Source organism: Pararge aegeria, chromosome Z, assembly GCF_905163445.1.
Source record: "Pararge aegeria chromosome Z, ilParAegt1.1, whole genome shotgun sequence".
In the NCBI taxonomy this organism is placed as follows: Eukaryota; Metazoa; Arthropoda; class Insecta; order Lepidoptera; family Nymphalidae; genus Pararge; species Pararge aegeria.
In genome coordinates, this window is record NC_053208.1 from 3,293,340 (window position 1) to 3,309,987 (window position 16,648).

The window sequence follows — 16,648 nt, forward strand, 5'->3', positions numbered from 1 at the left end:
GCATTGCCGATTCATTGCAAGGTTCTCAGGAGATGTTTCATCAAATCCATGTGATGATTATGCAGGAATGTTTTGACCTCTCTGTTGTAGTCTTATAAGTGGGTGGTCCCGAGTTCGATCGCCAGTAGGAAGAGTTTTGTCATTTAGGATTTCTGTAGTCTTATCTGGAGGGATGCTTCAGCAGTCGCTAGTGTCCGCGTAGGAACTGATAAGGGGTAAATATGAGTTTAATACGACTGTCATACCCTTAGCAAAATAGCCTGCTACCATTTATACTGCATCATCACTTACCACCAAGTTAGATTGCTGTAAACATGTAAAGGAAAAAGAAAATTGGAAACTTAAAAAATTTGCGAGCAAATACAGCGTCAAAAACATTGATGTTAAATGCACAGTGCATGTCAGTGTGACAAAAAGAATCAAATGTTTATTATATTAGGAAAATGTTTTAACAGTAAAAAACATTTTCTGCTCGTGCTACCAGCTCGTTCCACCGATAGCAGGAGAAGGAATTGTGGTTCCTCGTCGTACTACTGAATGCTTCTACTTAGTTTCTCTTGAGACATCACTCTAATATTATATAAAAAAAATGTCATTGACTTTTCTTTTTTAATGGATCTTTAGACTGGTACCAATCAATGACATCATCGAGAGAATAACAAAAGCAAAAGAGAAAGACAGGGGTTTGAAACCTTCTAGAAATTAATTTTTCATGCATGCTTAATTAAGAATGTTGCTATCCAAAATAATAAAAGCTCATCTCATTCATGAAGACCAAGGTCTCCGAACAGTGATGACCTACGGATATGAACCGTGGTCGCTTTCCATGGACCTCACAAGATGTCTCAGAGTCATTCAGAGGGCGATTGAGAGAGCTATATTGACAGTATCTCTACGTAATCAAATCAGAAATGAGGTGATTCGTAGAAGAACCAGAGTTACTGACATAGCTCAGCGAGTCGCATAGCTGAAGTGGGAATGTGTGGGGCACAAAACTCGAAGAATCGATGGACGTTAGGGTTCCAAGGATTGGCGACCCAAAACTGGTATACGCAGCGTTGGTAGGCCCCTACGAGGTGCACAGACGACATCAAACAAGAAACAAGTGACCCAGGAGCGTGCATTTTCGAACTCCATACAAAAGATCTGGTAGAGGACTTCAATCATTTGAAGTGATGATGATAATGATGAAAAGCTAACCAATAACTAAACAAAAGTTAAAATTTAATACCTACAATACTACACAACGAAAAGGGATTTTTAACAAGTCATGCATTGCACAATACATTCCATGCTATCGACTTTTATGTCACTAAGTAGGTGACCATTATGTCACAGACGTCTGATTGGCGCAGTGAGCAACGATCCTGCTTTCTGAGTTCAAAGCTTAGGACTCCACAACTGGAAAATGTTTGTGTGATGAACATCAATGTTTTTCAGTGTTTGGGTGTAAATTAATAAAAAAGATATTCATCAGTTATATTAGTACCCATAACAAAAGCTACGCTTACTTTGGGGCTCCTTGGCGATGTTTGTACTGTCAGAGTATATTTATAAAACTTGTTTGTTTCTGCAGATATATGAACAAAATCGATCGTTAAAATAGGGACATAGGTTTTAATTTACTCTGTCGTTACTTTGTTTCGATACTAGAAAAAAATCAATGCTTGCGAAATATGCAGTAAGGGTACTTACTGTATGTTAATTTTGATCCGTGAATATGTATGTAGGATAATAAGAGTCGAAACGCTTTACGACGCAGAAATTATTTCACTTAATATTCCGCAAGTCGTTACAGAGTCGTTCCCCTGCGGTTACACACGAGCTGATAGTTAGAATTCTCTGACCACTTATCACACAAAATCACAAAAAAAAAAAACAATTCGACTTCGAAAATTAATGTTATATTGAATACGAGGCGCAGTGGGTGGGCGCAGTGGGTAGCAACCCTGCTTTGAAATTCCGTGTCTGGGTGTTTATCTGTATATTATAAGTATTTTTGTGTATTATTCCTTAAAATATTCATCAGTCATCTCATAAAACAAACTACGCATACTTTTAGATAGCGATTTTTGTATTGTCGTAGTAGGTATACCTATTTTTATATTATTTATTGGTCATTTTAATGGACAATGTGTTTAATATACGTAAATCCATTTACGTCACGTTGTATAATCTTTCATCTGGGACTTTTATGTTTCGAGAAGCTAGCAGATAAATGCCTAGTTAAATTATGAAAGGCCGTAGGTCATTCAGACATTGCTTTGAACCACTTATAAAAGATTCGGCTCTTAATGTTTTTTTTTTTTTTTATGATCTACCTTCATAACAGCCTCTTTGGTCTATTGGGTAGCTTGTTTAAGTAACGAGGTCTTGGATTCAAACCCCAGGTCGGGGCTAAAATTTCGAGTGTTATTTTTTTTCTTTTAAAGAAAATCTTAAGAGTTAGGAAATTGGCGGAAGCCTCGAAGAGCACGTTATGCCGTTGGTGCCAGTTATTATGACTAACTCATGAAACAGTCGTTAAAGCCCACCAAACCGCATTGGAGCAATGTCGTGAGTTTATGTCCTAAATCAATCTCTGCTACGCTGATCAAATTTTTATTCAAGAAATTCTTAGTTTAGCTTAGGTAGAGCTGTCGGTTACTATCTCACACTCTCTCTCATATTTTATAACAAATTACCGAATGAAATCTATGAGATGTCTCTCAATATTTTCAAAGTTTATATAAAACGTAAGCTTACAGAAAAATCCTATTATTATGTCAAGGAGTACTTAAACGATAAAAAAGCTTGGGTGTGAATTGCTCTAACATCATAGCTTAATATTAATTTACTGTGAGATGGTGATAACAAAAAAAAAATATATATATACACTACGACATTGCACACATCGCCATCTAACCCCAAAGTAAGCGCAGCTTGTGTTATGAGGTCTAAGATGATTGATGAATATTTTATTGAATAATATACGTAAATACTTATAACATACAGATGAATACCCAGGCACTGAAAAACATACATGTTAATCGCACAAACATTTTCCAGTTGTGGGAACCGAACCCACAGCCTTGGAATCAAAAAGCAATGTCGGTGCCCACAGCGCCAATCGGTCGTCAAATTTAAAATTATCCGGATAAAGTTAAAGTTTGTTTTGGTCTCTTTTTAGACCAGAACGCGTTTGGAACACTTGTAGCTTTAAGTAAATCCCCTTACAATTATGTAAACTTATATGTATGAACGCTTCATAAGTGAATTTGAATATGGTCTTGGCTGAGGTTAACGTTTCTTTTGTCTCTTAAATAAAAAGCAATGGAAGAGAACTGATAAATAAATAATATATTCTCTCAATTATATCTTTATGTGTTTACTTTATGACTTTGACCTTGTTTGTGTGGGGTGAGTCGTTAATTCGTTATATCTTTCTTGTTTCGAGTTACTGCCTATTTATAGCCTCCTGATACCTACAATATTGGGAAAGCGATTTCCTGTTTGCGAATTTGACGATTCAATAGTATTTAATAAAACAACTAAACGGTATTGGTTTGATAAATACCTATTTCCGTACTATTCCTTTAACCCCTGACGCAAAAACGACGGGGTGACGTGTTTGTGTTTGTGTGTGTATCTCTATGGCATCGTAGCTGCCGAACGGATGAACCGATTTTTAGTGTTCTTAGCTATGTTAGATGACAATCGGTCCAAGATGGCCGCCGCCACAAAATGGCTGATTACGTATTTGTTTACAACTCCTTCAATATGGGTATCAAATGAAAGGGCTTGACTAGTAGAGTACTCTACACTATGATATATTTTAAATCCAAGATGGCCGCCACCATGAAATAGCGGATCTGAGTTTTTTCACAACTCCCTCAATAAAGGTCTTGAATAGGTACGTTTTTCAACCGTTTTTTTTTTGTTTATTTGTTACGCCATTACTCCACCAAGTTTACAACAAATATCGAGGAAACTCTTCAAATATTATAGACACAACTATATTTGAATATTTTTTAATGTAACTTGAGCATTTTCTTTCATGAAGCAGCATTTAGTCACGTCAACCTGGTTATGAAGACAAAGTCTGGCCACCGAAACTTTATAATAAAAAGTATTGCACTAGTTGCGCTTCGATTATATTATATAGTGACGTAAGCGATTTATGCTCGCCACAATAAAGGAGCTGATGATGAAGTTTCGGGAGAACTCCTCAACCATTAACTTAAAAAAATAATTCGGAAAAATCAATATTTGATTTTAACTTAAATATAAATGCAAGCGTACCCACTAAAAAGCGTGAAGCTTTTAATTGTTTTACATGTCAAAACTGTTTATATTATTTAGTGTCCGGGATTTTTAAATTATAAATGTATATATATACCTCTTATGTATTCCATTTGATTATATTATTCATTTCAAGGACAGCATTGCCTAAAATTTATAAGATTCTAAATAAATAACGTATTCCGTCCTCCATTACCGAAAACATTCCCCAGATTCTCATAAATTTTAATGAAACCAACCGAGTTTTTTTGCGTTAATTATCACAGGATTATGATAAGTATCGAATTGGTGGTATACCCTTGATATTGAAGCATAATGATATTTGCGTCGGTGATAGCGCAATGGGTGGGAATTCGGTCTCACTTTCTGGGGCCGAGTTCGAACCCCAGCATGCACCTCTAACTTTTCTAACAAGCTGACCGTGCAACTTCATCTGCACCAAATCGGTTATTACCGGAAAACACAAAAAAAATGACATTTTCTAAAAATGAATCCTAGCTAGATCGATTTATCGCCCCCGAAACCCCCTGTATACTTAATTTCATGAAAATCATTTGAGCCGATTCCGAGATTCCAGATATTTATATAAAAGAATTACTCGTTTAAAGATATAAGATATATGTGCGTTTTAGGCAATAAAAATATAAAATAAATAAATATAGTACGACAACACACACATCGCCATCGCCCCAAAGTAAACGTAACTTGTGTTATGGGTAGTAAGATGACTGATGAATATTTTTATGAATAATATACATTAATACTGTATATTACAGATAAACACCCAGACGCTGGAAAACACTTATGTTCATCACACAAACTTTTTCCGGTTGTGGGAATCGAACCCACGGCCTTGGACTCAGAAAGCAGGGTCGCTGCCCACTCCGCCAGTCGGCCGTCACTCTTACTATAGAGTACAAAATATATAGCGAAGAATATATAAAGCGAAGAACTGTAGGTATACAGTTCTTTGCTTTGTTTTATAAATACCTCATGTAACAATGCCACTCGATACGTCTTATATAGTAATAAGTAGCTAATCGTTACATAATTGACACGCGGGGGATCTTCCCGATGAGGAATTTAGCCTACTTTATCTTGATAACGTCTTACAAAACATCTGCTCATAATTCATGTCTAAACGGTGTCTAATCGCAAGTTAAGTGAAAAGTCAAACTCACGCACTGATGGTTCCGTCACTTGAAAGCAAAATAAATTATCGTAGTCACTGGATCCAAGTTAAGTAGTATCTTTTTGGGACAAAACTCTACTCTGAAGGGCGTGGTTGCCGGTGAAATTACGGGCGAGTGAGGTTTAAAACCTACCCCTCAAATTAGTGGCCACAGGGCAGCACGTTGCAGGATTTACGAAGTGTTACTTTGGCGAGGGTTATAATAACGTGGGCAATCTAAAAGACCTATATCCAGCCTTCTTCGGCTAAGGTGAACCTGTACACGCAAAGCCGTAACGTAGTTGACTATGTTCAAGATCCGTAAAGAATTATTGTGCAATACGCATTCATCTTACACTTTTGTCTTCAAACCAAGAAGCCTGATAATGGAATTTGATCGAAATAATTATCCTTCCCGTTGAATCTGATAATGTTTGTGATCGAAATTACGGGCGACGGGCGATATTATTAAAACAAATGTCAGGAAAGTTGGACAGTTGTGGCAGTCTGACAGACTAACGTCTTAAGCGTCTTATCAAGGTTACGGTAGTAAATAAATATTTTCTGCTGATATAAATAAATAAATCCAATGCATAACCTAGATTGAATCTTTGGATGCTTAAAAAGCATAATGGGCATTATAAATCATTTTGGAAAACTGGAAAATATTTTCGAAGTTCAAGCAGTACAAAATAATGTTTATAAAAGCGTAACGTCATTATTTTAAATTCGACGTTTCACCTGTCGTGGTGGATCGGTGGTTTTGGCAGTTTTGTTTATTGAAAATGAATCCCAATCTCACTTCGAATATAAATATAAATACTTTTTTAACGATTCTTTAACATTAAAGATGATGGATGTAATAAAAATACAGGGTATGGGAGGGTAACAGAAAGGTTTCGGGTTCGAATCTCAGCAGGGACAGAAAGAAAGAAGAAATAACTAATAGTACTACTTATTTAAATTTAATAAAAGTTTGTAAAGTAGACAATTTCATGCAAAAATTAGTAGGGACAACTTAAGTTACAGTTAAAGTTTAACTGTAACTTAAAACCTCCTTAGTGCATCAGGATATTATTTGCTAGAGAAAAACTAAAAGCACTAGAAAACAAAAATTCTAAATTCATTCAAGTAGCCTAAATACAAGAACTTTTGAAACATCAAGTCTGTCTGTTTGTATTGACTCAACCACCAGTTCAGTTTACATTTTAACATTCATTTTTCTATAATGTGAGAGATGAAAGCTGAGTCGGATGCTTCCAAGCAACCTTGTCATTAAGAAATTCATCAATTTTATAGTAACCTCGCTGATATAAATGTGTTTTAACATATTCTTACTCTAACTTATGCATTTGTAGGTCCAAAATTACCTTAGGAATCATAATATAAAAGCGTATACTCAATCCCACAAATGGATTTTGTACCTTTCGCAGATGACACTAATTTATAACCATTTCACATAGACTAATATGTTGTTGAAAAGAATGACTTTCCGCATACATGAAAAGTCAACTTTTTGAGCAAATGTATTTAAAAATATATTTATTTGTATACTAGCGTTTGGTTAATTTGGGAAGTTAATTATTGCTATATCATCATTTCAGCTGTGACCAGTTACCGCACTCCCGACAAACCCACGTCCCCAAATGATTTATTAATAACCTTGCATACATCGGTCATTTTAGCGCATTGCCATCTTCTGTCTAACTTTATCATCAAGTCAGATAAGTCAGGCGTTAACATGCATTGTATGGCAAATATTGGTTAATTCTAAGCAATCAGTTATGTCAACTGTATCGGGAGTTTAAAAAAAAATATTCATGTTAAAAATGCTACACAGGTCTACCTCCGAAAATTCTAAGAATTTGTCGACTCCGATCTCAAACAATATTGGTATGCGAAACTCGAATGTTTCAAAATATGTCACACCTCATGAGATGTTGGGGTTATAATAGACAAAGATTTGGGATAATGATAATAAAATGACAAGGTCACGACAAATTCTCACTAACCGAAATTTTAGTATCTAGTCAGCTTTCTCTAAGCAAGACTTTACGTTTGACCTACCTAAACCTTAACTTTTTTAAGCAGTTTACATCTTAGGTACCTACTATGCCGACGGGTTATTACTAGCATCAACGGTGAAGGTACAAAGCGTGAGAAAACATTATGAAGAACTTTTTAGCATCCAGGTTTCTTCACAATGTTTTCCTTCACCGTTGAAGCAGGTAAAATTTTAAATACATTAAATGCACATAACTTCGAAAAGTTACAGATGCGTGCTGTTATTCGAACTCGGCCTCCGAAAATGAAGCCGAGGTCCTTACCACTTGGCCATCTCATCGAAGTCCAAACAACTTGACTATCACCTAATGAGTAATATACGAATTGAAATGCATTTAGACCGTTGCACTACCTTTATTAAACTCGAGTATTCAGAAACCATTGATTTTAACAATATATAGCAGCCTACGTCATATTCCTCTAATTCGAATCGGTAGAAACATACTACCAACCAATTCAAAGCAATCATACCAACAATGGTGCTGAAGGACGTCCTTAATCTTCGCTTCTTTCGCTAATAGATTTCATGTCCTCAACAGTGAAATATTAATGACTTTTACTCTGCGTCCTTTCAACTAAGTCTATGCTAAAATTCAACAATCAAGCTCAATCGGCGTAGGGCGTAAAGTAAGAACAAACCAATATAGTTTCGCACACATAATATTAGTTCCGTACTCTTACATTTCTCATCTTCAGTAAGAAAAACGTTATAAAGTTACAATATTCCCGGATGGGCGTTTGGTTTTGGTCACCTGAGGTCCTATGACTTGTTTAATGTGAGGAGGCCGAATAAAAGACTGAAAGAAAGTTAAAAAAAATATTTTTAATGAATAAATACAGTAAAATTTATTTTGTGAACAATCTCTAACATTCGACCACTATAACATTCTGCTGTTCTATAATTCTAATAATCTAACGCTCACACACAAACACTACCATTTTACCGCTCTACAACTCTAAAACTCTGGCACTGTAACATTCTGCCACTCTAACATTCTACTACACTAACATACTACCACTGTAATCCTGAACACTCTACCATTTGAATACTCTCATTATCATCATCATCATCATCATCATCATCATCACTCATCACAATCGGTTGACGATTGAAGTCCACTGCTAGACATAGGTCTTTTGTAGGTCGTGCCAAAATCCACGGGCCTGGGCCGCTTGTTTCCAGCGGCTTCCAGCGACTCGTTTGATGTAGTCAGTCCACCTCGTTGGGGGCCGACCAACGCTGGCTTTACCTTTACGGGGTCGCCATTCCAGCATCTTGGAACTTCAAAGTTAAGCGAGCGATATGCCCCGCCCATTTACACTTCAGCTTTGCGACTTGCTGAGCTATGCCTGAATTGATCACGTAGAGATACTCCCAACATTGCTCTCTCCATCGCCCGCTGAGTGACTCTGAGCCTTCTTATGAGGCCCACAAAAAGGCCCAGAGTAGCGACCACATTTCCGATCCGTAAGTCATCACTCTACTACTCTACCACTCTACCATATGGATCATTAGGACAAGCATAACATAACTTCTAGACATGTAACTTAAGATTTGTATAGAGATTTGTTTAAGCACCATTACAATATGTTTTCTTCACATTCGCTGATTAAAATTTGATGAATTAAACATTAATTATTATCATCATTCGCAGCCTAGTAATATCCCACTGATGGGCACACGCCTCGTTGCTCATACGAGAGACGGTTTTAGAGCATGTCCCCACCACGCTGCTCCAATGCGAGTTGGTGGCCTTTAACGACTGCTAACACAATTAAGTTATGATAACCAGAACGCACAGAGGTTTACAGTGCCAATTTACTAACTCCGGGTGTATGGATAAAAATTTAATATGCTAAATACATAATAGATACCTTTAATAATTTTTGACCCGACCCGGGTATTGAACCCAGGACCTAGTGATCCTTAGTTGAAAATGCTAAGCACCAACGAGAAATATAATTTTAAAAGTCAGAAGAAATAAACACAAATAATTATTTTTTACTCGGCTTCCATAAAAGGGAATACAATCTTAAATTATTTGCTTGGATACACACCAAAAATGGCCGATGGCTACCAATGTCGTTCGCAAAGAGCTTGTATATAATTATAATGGCGTTCTTGTATTGCTTTTATCCAATAATATTATTTATTTTGAGAAATATATTTTATTTACAATATATAAAGACATCCTGACATCATCCGCATAAAATTTCTGATATCCCGTTCTCGATACCGAAGGTCATAAGTACAGATAAACTCTGATGTTAAATATTAGTGGCAGACACATTTAAAAACCACATACAAAAAAAATAGAAGGTCAATTTCAATAAAAACTCAGTTTCAGCTTTACCAACTCTTTTAAGGCTATTTTTAAAATATAAAAACACGTTATAAATATTCTTTATAGTTTTGGTTTTGCATTGATTGTCTAGAAGAGATTATTAGAAAATAGCTGTGATCTTAAACTTGACCTTCAAAGTAAATAGCGATGACACCGCGTATTTGGCATAAGAATTCCTCATTTATTTCTCTAAGAATCTTGACTGTTGAACAAAGTTTTAGAACAAAAGTTTTTCATTATCATGATAACTAATATTTGGATTTTGGGCATCCAAAGAATATCCAATACTAATACTTTAGCTTGGCCTCAATATTTTGAAGAGTTACGTGCGTTCTAATGAATTATATATTGCTGGCATTAAAGGGAATGAAAACAATGTGAGAGTGAAACCCTAAGTGAATAGTGATTGATGCAATAGCTAGACTTATTCCGTACCTAACGTTTTTGTGCATATAGTTTCTGCTCGTTATTCGCCCGCCTTTCTAACCGTTTTTGAAGTTATACTTCTTTTGGCGCGAAGGAAAAAAATGATGAGAGTGAATTTGTACGGTGCGCGCGCACACCGACACCGTTATTCTACATCGTAAAGTTAGTTCTAGGTGGCATGAAAATCGATAACTATATTCAAGTTCATATTCTAGTATTTTTATATTTAGAACACGTGTTTCGTAAACAGTGTGAATAAATAAATATAATTACGTTAATAAAACCTTTTTTATTGAAATAAAATCTCTTTGATTAATTTTAATATTAATATTCCTGAATTTTAATTTATTTTTCCATACGCCAAAGAAGTATAACCTCTAACGCGTGTACATAAGTACACACACTCTTTTTTTTTAACAAATATCGTTGGAGCCGCTCGTTTTCCTGGGATCAAAAGTACCCCTAGTTACTCTTCGTCCTTTTAACTAACTCTGCGCCAACAATGAAGATGCTTGGTTGCTTTGGTCATGTAGGCAGGACGAACATACAACAAACATACTATCGCATTTTTAATATTAAAATTCAAATTCTTTATTTGGAAAAATTATGTTACCATTTTTTGTTTCAACTTTCACGCATAATTGTCCAGATATTGAGGTAACTTAATAAGCATAATATTAAGAATATTGCCAGTAAGATAATTACGTAATATCTAGTCTAATATTTTTGTGCACAAAAAATTCCTTGATTGAATAAAATGAATTAGGATTATATGCAAAATGCATCATACCTATATCTATAAAATATCGGTAGTAATAAATCTGAAAAAATACACCCTATTGAGTATACAGTCCATTTTTCTCGGACCGTAACCCTCTGGACCCACGATTCATTTATTACGGCCATTTGAATTCATCATTCATTGTTTTATTTGGTGTCCCGTACTTACTTACTTACAGTGGTAACAAACTTTTTTTGTTAAGGTGTTTTTACATTAGCTTCTTTGTTCGTTCTACTTGAAACTCCGCCCAGATAAACACTTTTTATTGCGGCACCGAAATGTTCCTAATACATTTTCTCAATTAAGATAATCTAAGAGAGATCGCTTTAGCAACAAGCCCACCTTTAAACGCCCGCTTGTTTATTTTATTTTGTATATTTTTTTTTATGTGCTCATTAATCACTTCAACTAATCAATCAATGCCTCCTATGAGAAGACTTTTGGAAATGAACTCTGGAACAAAACTTCTATATTCAAAGAGTAGTGAAAAATATCTCATAATTATTAGTAATAATCGAAGTAATTAAAATATCACTTGCTTCAACGGTGAAGGAAAACATCGTGAGGAAACCTGCATGCCTTAGAGTTCCACATAATGTTCTCAAAGGTTTGTGGAGTCCACCAATCCGTAATGGGCCAGCGTGGTGGACCACGGCCTTAACCCCTTCTCATTGTGGGAAGAGACCCGTGTTCTGTTGTGGGCCGGTAATAGGTTGATGTGTGATGATGATTGAAAGTCCATGCAGATTATTCATTGTAAAGTCAAAATCTCCTGAGGATGCTCCGTTGTCGGAGCGAAACGTGCGGAGACGGTACATTGCCGAAGATCTGTTTGGTGTGCCGTATGAAGACTGAAGACATTATAAACATTAGACTGCTTCGTAATAGCACATTAAGCTTGATTTTTATAATATAATTTTCTTAGTTAGAGGTACAAACCGAAGTACAAAGAAAAAAATAGGTTGTCTGTAAAGTCGGCTTACTGACGATAGTTGAACGTGACAACGTCGTAAGAAAATACTGATGGAATGGTTGCATTTTTCAAAAGAAAATTTTAATTTTATTTATTTGATAAATATCATCGTTGCTATAAACAATTGACACCACATTCACTTTTCACTGCACTTAATCCTTGCCGAAAACATGTATATGTATTATTGTATAGAAGCTGTCCACGCAGACGATCGCTCACTCAAGTAGGAGAGAGACAGATCTCGAACGCGGAGGCCGACTGTGCCTCTTTGTTGCTCGTTCCGCGCTCTCGCTTGCACTTCAAGCCTTGAATGGAACGCCTCAGAGCGAGGTAACGCCGCATACGTCATGTTTTTTCGTGCGTGCAGCCGGCTCCCTCGAATTATAAGACGTTGTCACGTCAAAAAAATAGTTTTATTTACAATGAGGACATTTCTCGAAGGTGTAAGGACAAAGGTGGCAGAGATAACGTAAAGTTATAGCGCTGTAATTTTTGGTTTGAACATTTTTTTTAACGTCAAAAATGTATATAGTTTTACATTTAGATATTGTGTCATCAAGGGCGTAACCAAGCGATATATAAAGACAGTTGGAGAGAGTTCTACATTCAAGTACCTAATAAATAAACAAATTCATATTTCTGCCTGTCTGGAGTTAGATTGTAAAGTTGTTTAACTTGTTTGACTAACTCGGTATCTTACTTTTAGGAACTTAAATAGCGGGCTCTTTACGAGGAATATTAAAGGGGTTGGTGAAAGTCAACAAAGTTGGCAATTTGCATTTCTGTCATCAAACGAGTAATATATTTTTAACCAACATCATAAAGAGAAATATATTTGAAATATCTTTTTTGTATTTCATTTAGATGAGTAACTACTACACACACACACACACACACACACACACACACACACACACACACACACACACACACACACACACACACACTATAGGGCACGGATCTCCTCTCAGACTGAGACGGGTTTAGTCCGTAGTCTACCACGCTGGCCAAGTGCGGATTGGTAGACTTCACACGCCGTTGAAATCATTATGGAGAACGCTCAGGCATGCAGGTTTGTTTCCTCACGATGTTTTCCATCACCGTTTAAAGCAAGTGATATTTAAATTTCTTAAATTAAAACGCACATAACTCCGAAATATCAGTGGTGCATGCTGGTACTCACTAGGCAATCACAACATCTTCTTGTGTACGGTTACTACTTATGCAGCAGTTAAATTCGGATGTTGGCGACACACAGGGGCATAAAATATTCTACCTCTTTTATAAATAAACTATATTTAGTTTTTGACTATGCCATATTTATTTGCTTTAATTTTTTTTAAGTACTTCCGCGAAAGTAGGTCAATATAATAAATAATGTGGCATGGACACTGTATAATATATTGAATCGTAGTAGTTAGTTAAAAGTAATTTTATGAAATGAAAATGTATAAAGTACAGAGGTTTAGATACCAACAATATTGGGATTGTGTATAAATTCCAACGCGAATGTAGTGATACAAGAGCATGTTGAATATGCAACACGTGCTTACACTAATTTCCTTACAAGCTAAGCATTTTTAACATACATACTTTTTACTAGGAATTATAAGACGTTGTTACGTCAAAAAAGTTATTTAGGTACCAGTAAACTACGGAGCACTTAAAAATTATAATATGTATTCAAGAAGAAGATGCGATTGCCATACCATCATCATCAACATCATCATATCAACCCATTACCGGCCCACTACAGGGCACGGGTGCCTCACACAATGAGAAGGGGGTTAAGGCCGTAGTCCACCACGCTGGCCCAGTGAGGATTGGTGTACTTCACACAACTTTGAGAACATTATGGAGAACTCTCAGACATGCAAGGTTTCCTCACTGTTTTCCTTCACCGTTGAAGCAAGTGATATTTCAAATGCTAAAAACGCACATAACTTAGAAAAGTTAGAGGGGCGCGCAACCTTGAAAGTGAAGTGGAAGTCCTACCCACTGGGCTATCACCTCTGTTACGTTATGCTAGAAAATATATGCTTTTTGATTTCCGTTGGGAAAGTGAATAATCGCGAACCTTAAGGATACGCCATCTTTCTCATCCTACCCAAGCTCGATTAGCGCTCAATAATAATTAAACTTTGTCGAAAATCCCCTACAGATTAGTTCCCTGCCCACTCAAATTAAGCTATCAAGTTTACATGAATAGTCAAGTTATTTAATCAGCGTTAAAATATTTGCGTACTTAACCACGTAGAAGGTTAATAACAAAGAAATCTATAAATATTTTAAAATAACTGAAATGAAATTGCAAATTGCAAGAACGTGTCACGTTCGTATGAACTTTTCGCTGCAGGCACCAGTGTGTTCCTAGGAGATCTCCCAATATGTACCGAGGTTGGCTATCGAGGGGGGTTTGATAACCCGAATCCCCCCCCCCCCACAAAAAAGGCTATTTTCGTTACATTTAAAGAAATAATATAATATGAAGGAGATTATTTTTGCCTTTTTTTTATCGATGTTCGATGATCGTCATCACCTTGATACTATTAACGTCACGCTGCACGCTGATTTCCTTGAAGTGACTTAGACAATTCAAGTGTATACTATGAGTGCATAACTACAAAAAATTACTAGTGTAAGGAAAGCCAGAGCCTTTAAGCTTCGACTTAATCTACCAAGCTATCATAATTTTATGTGACTGCCTTAAAACTAAGATGTTTATCAGAAATTAAAACATCCTAGTTTCCAGGTGTTTATTATTCTCTGAAATGATACAATTTTAAAACAAAAAAGATCAGCGAAGTTCTATCGGCATTAATGATACGTAGCATATAAAAGTTGGTTTAATTTTTACAAGCTTTTATTTCTTTGGCTTCGCCAATAATGACGTACTAACCGTTTGATAGATCTTGGTTAATATTTGGTATATTAACCTCTAAGATAAGATCTATCTAAATAGATAAAGTGATCAGGCGCTTGAGTAGCTAGTATTGAAAGCTTGTTAAAAATAAACATGTACATACATAAATAGTTTCTTTTTGATTATAAAGTAATTGTAAGAAATCTTTTATTTGTATCACCGTTTCTATTAAAAATAACCAATACATTGCATCGCTAACCCCGACAGCTTTGTATAGTTTGTGTGACTATTTTTATGTTTTTGTATGGCTAGTCCATTTGCATGATTATTTTCTTTCTTAGGGCCCCGTCGTGCCATATGATACCAACAGAAGCATCAACTTTACCAACACGACTGAGACTGACATCAGCGGGCAACGGAATGATAGGAAGGAACCTGTGATCAAGTATGCGGGACAGGTAGGTAACTTCGTGGATACACCTGCAGGCTTAACGTGAGATTTTTTAATTACGTTTACACACTCGACTGTGTGAAAGTAAACTACGATTATTATGGAAACGAAACTGCGCCATCTAGTACGATTTTGAGAAACTGTATTGTCACTAGATGGCGCTCTTTTGATTCCATACTAATCATTATAATGAAAGGAAACAGTTTTGTCAATAGATGGCGTTCGTTCCATTCCATACAAATCGTAATTAACTTTCACACGATCGAATAAGTAAACTTTGGTAAAAATCTCACACTAAGTACCCTGAACCTTAAGTGTAGTGTTGCTTTTAAGAGTCTTAAAAGCAACACTAAACACTTTTAACATTAAACAGGGTCATAAGCATACTAACATACTAGTTTTAGGTACAGTCTTCACATAGAAGAGAGAGTTTTAGAACATAGGTCTAATCAAATGTAATTTTAACACCCTGACGGTTCCACTCATAAAGACTAAAGAAACCAAACTTTTTCGGTATTCATTAGTGTCTTGACGTTCCTGTTGGAAATTCTTAGTACCAGCCTGGAGTTAAGGCATTGATGTGGGCCTCGTGCCTCGAAAACCACGTAAATCAATGGCTTCATCTTTACCCTTAACGATTATTGTAACTAACACATCTGCAGGTAAAAATGGAATGATGACTCACTGACTGACTGACCTGGCAACGCACTGCAACGCAATAGGACGGATCGAGCTAAAGTTCGTCATAAAAATAGTTTTTATAATGTCGGTATAACATATGTTTAGAAAGGTACCATTTTAAAAGCCCAAAATTTTACTGAAACCCGCCAACCTGCATTGGACCAGAGGCAAGCATGGAGGGTATGCACAGGTTATGCATATGATATAAAATGAAGAAAATCTCCAGTAAACGATTTATAGACACTTGGGGAGGCTTTCTATAACTCTTACAATGCCTGTCCTTAAGCTTTTATAACTCGTATCGTTTGCATACCCTGTGCATACCCTCTTTGCTTGCCACTGGGTATGCCAATCTTGACGACAGTGAATAGCGCGATCGCGACTTTAAATATAACTCTACTAGATATTCCCTGCGGCTTCGCCCGCGTAAATATCGGGACGCAGCGTACCTAGTCTACACCTGTACTCATACGTGAGATTTTAGACAAACATTTTTGTTATCTTTGGTATTTTTTTTTTTTTTTAATTTATGCTATATTACTTCTGATACCTCTAAGAATACGTGTACAAAGTTTCATGGTGATCGGTTTAGTAGTTTTTGCGCGAAAGCGT

General features: G+C 36.2%; 1 protein-coding gene across 1 annotated transcript in view; it reads left to right on the top strand.

Moving 5' to 3' along the window:
- The window catches only part of LOC120636353, a 143,762-nt gene that overhangs the window by 57,969 nt on the left and 69,145 nt on the right, over positions 1-16,648 (top strand). The window lies entirely within an intron of this gene.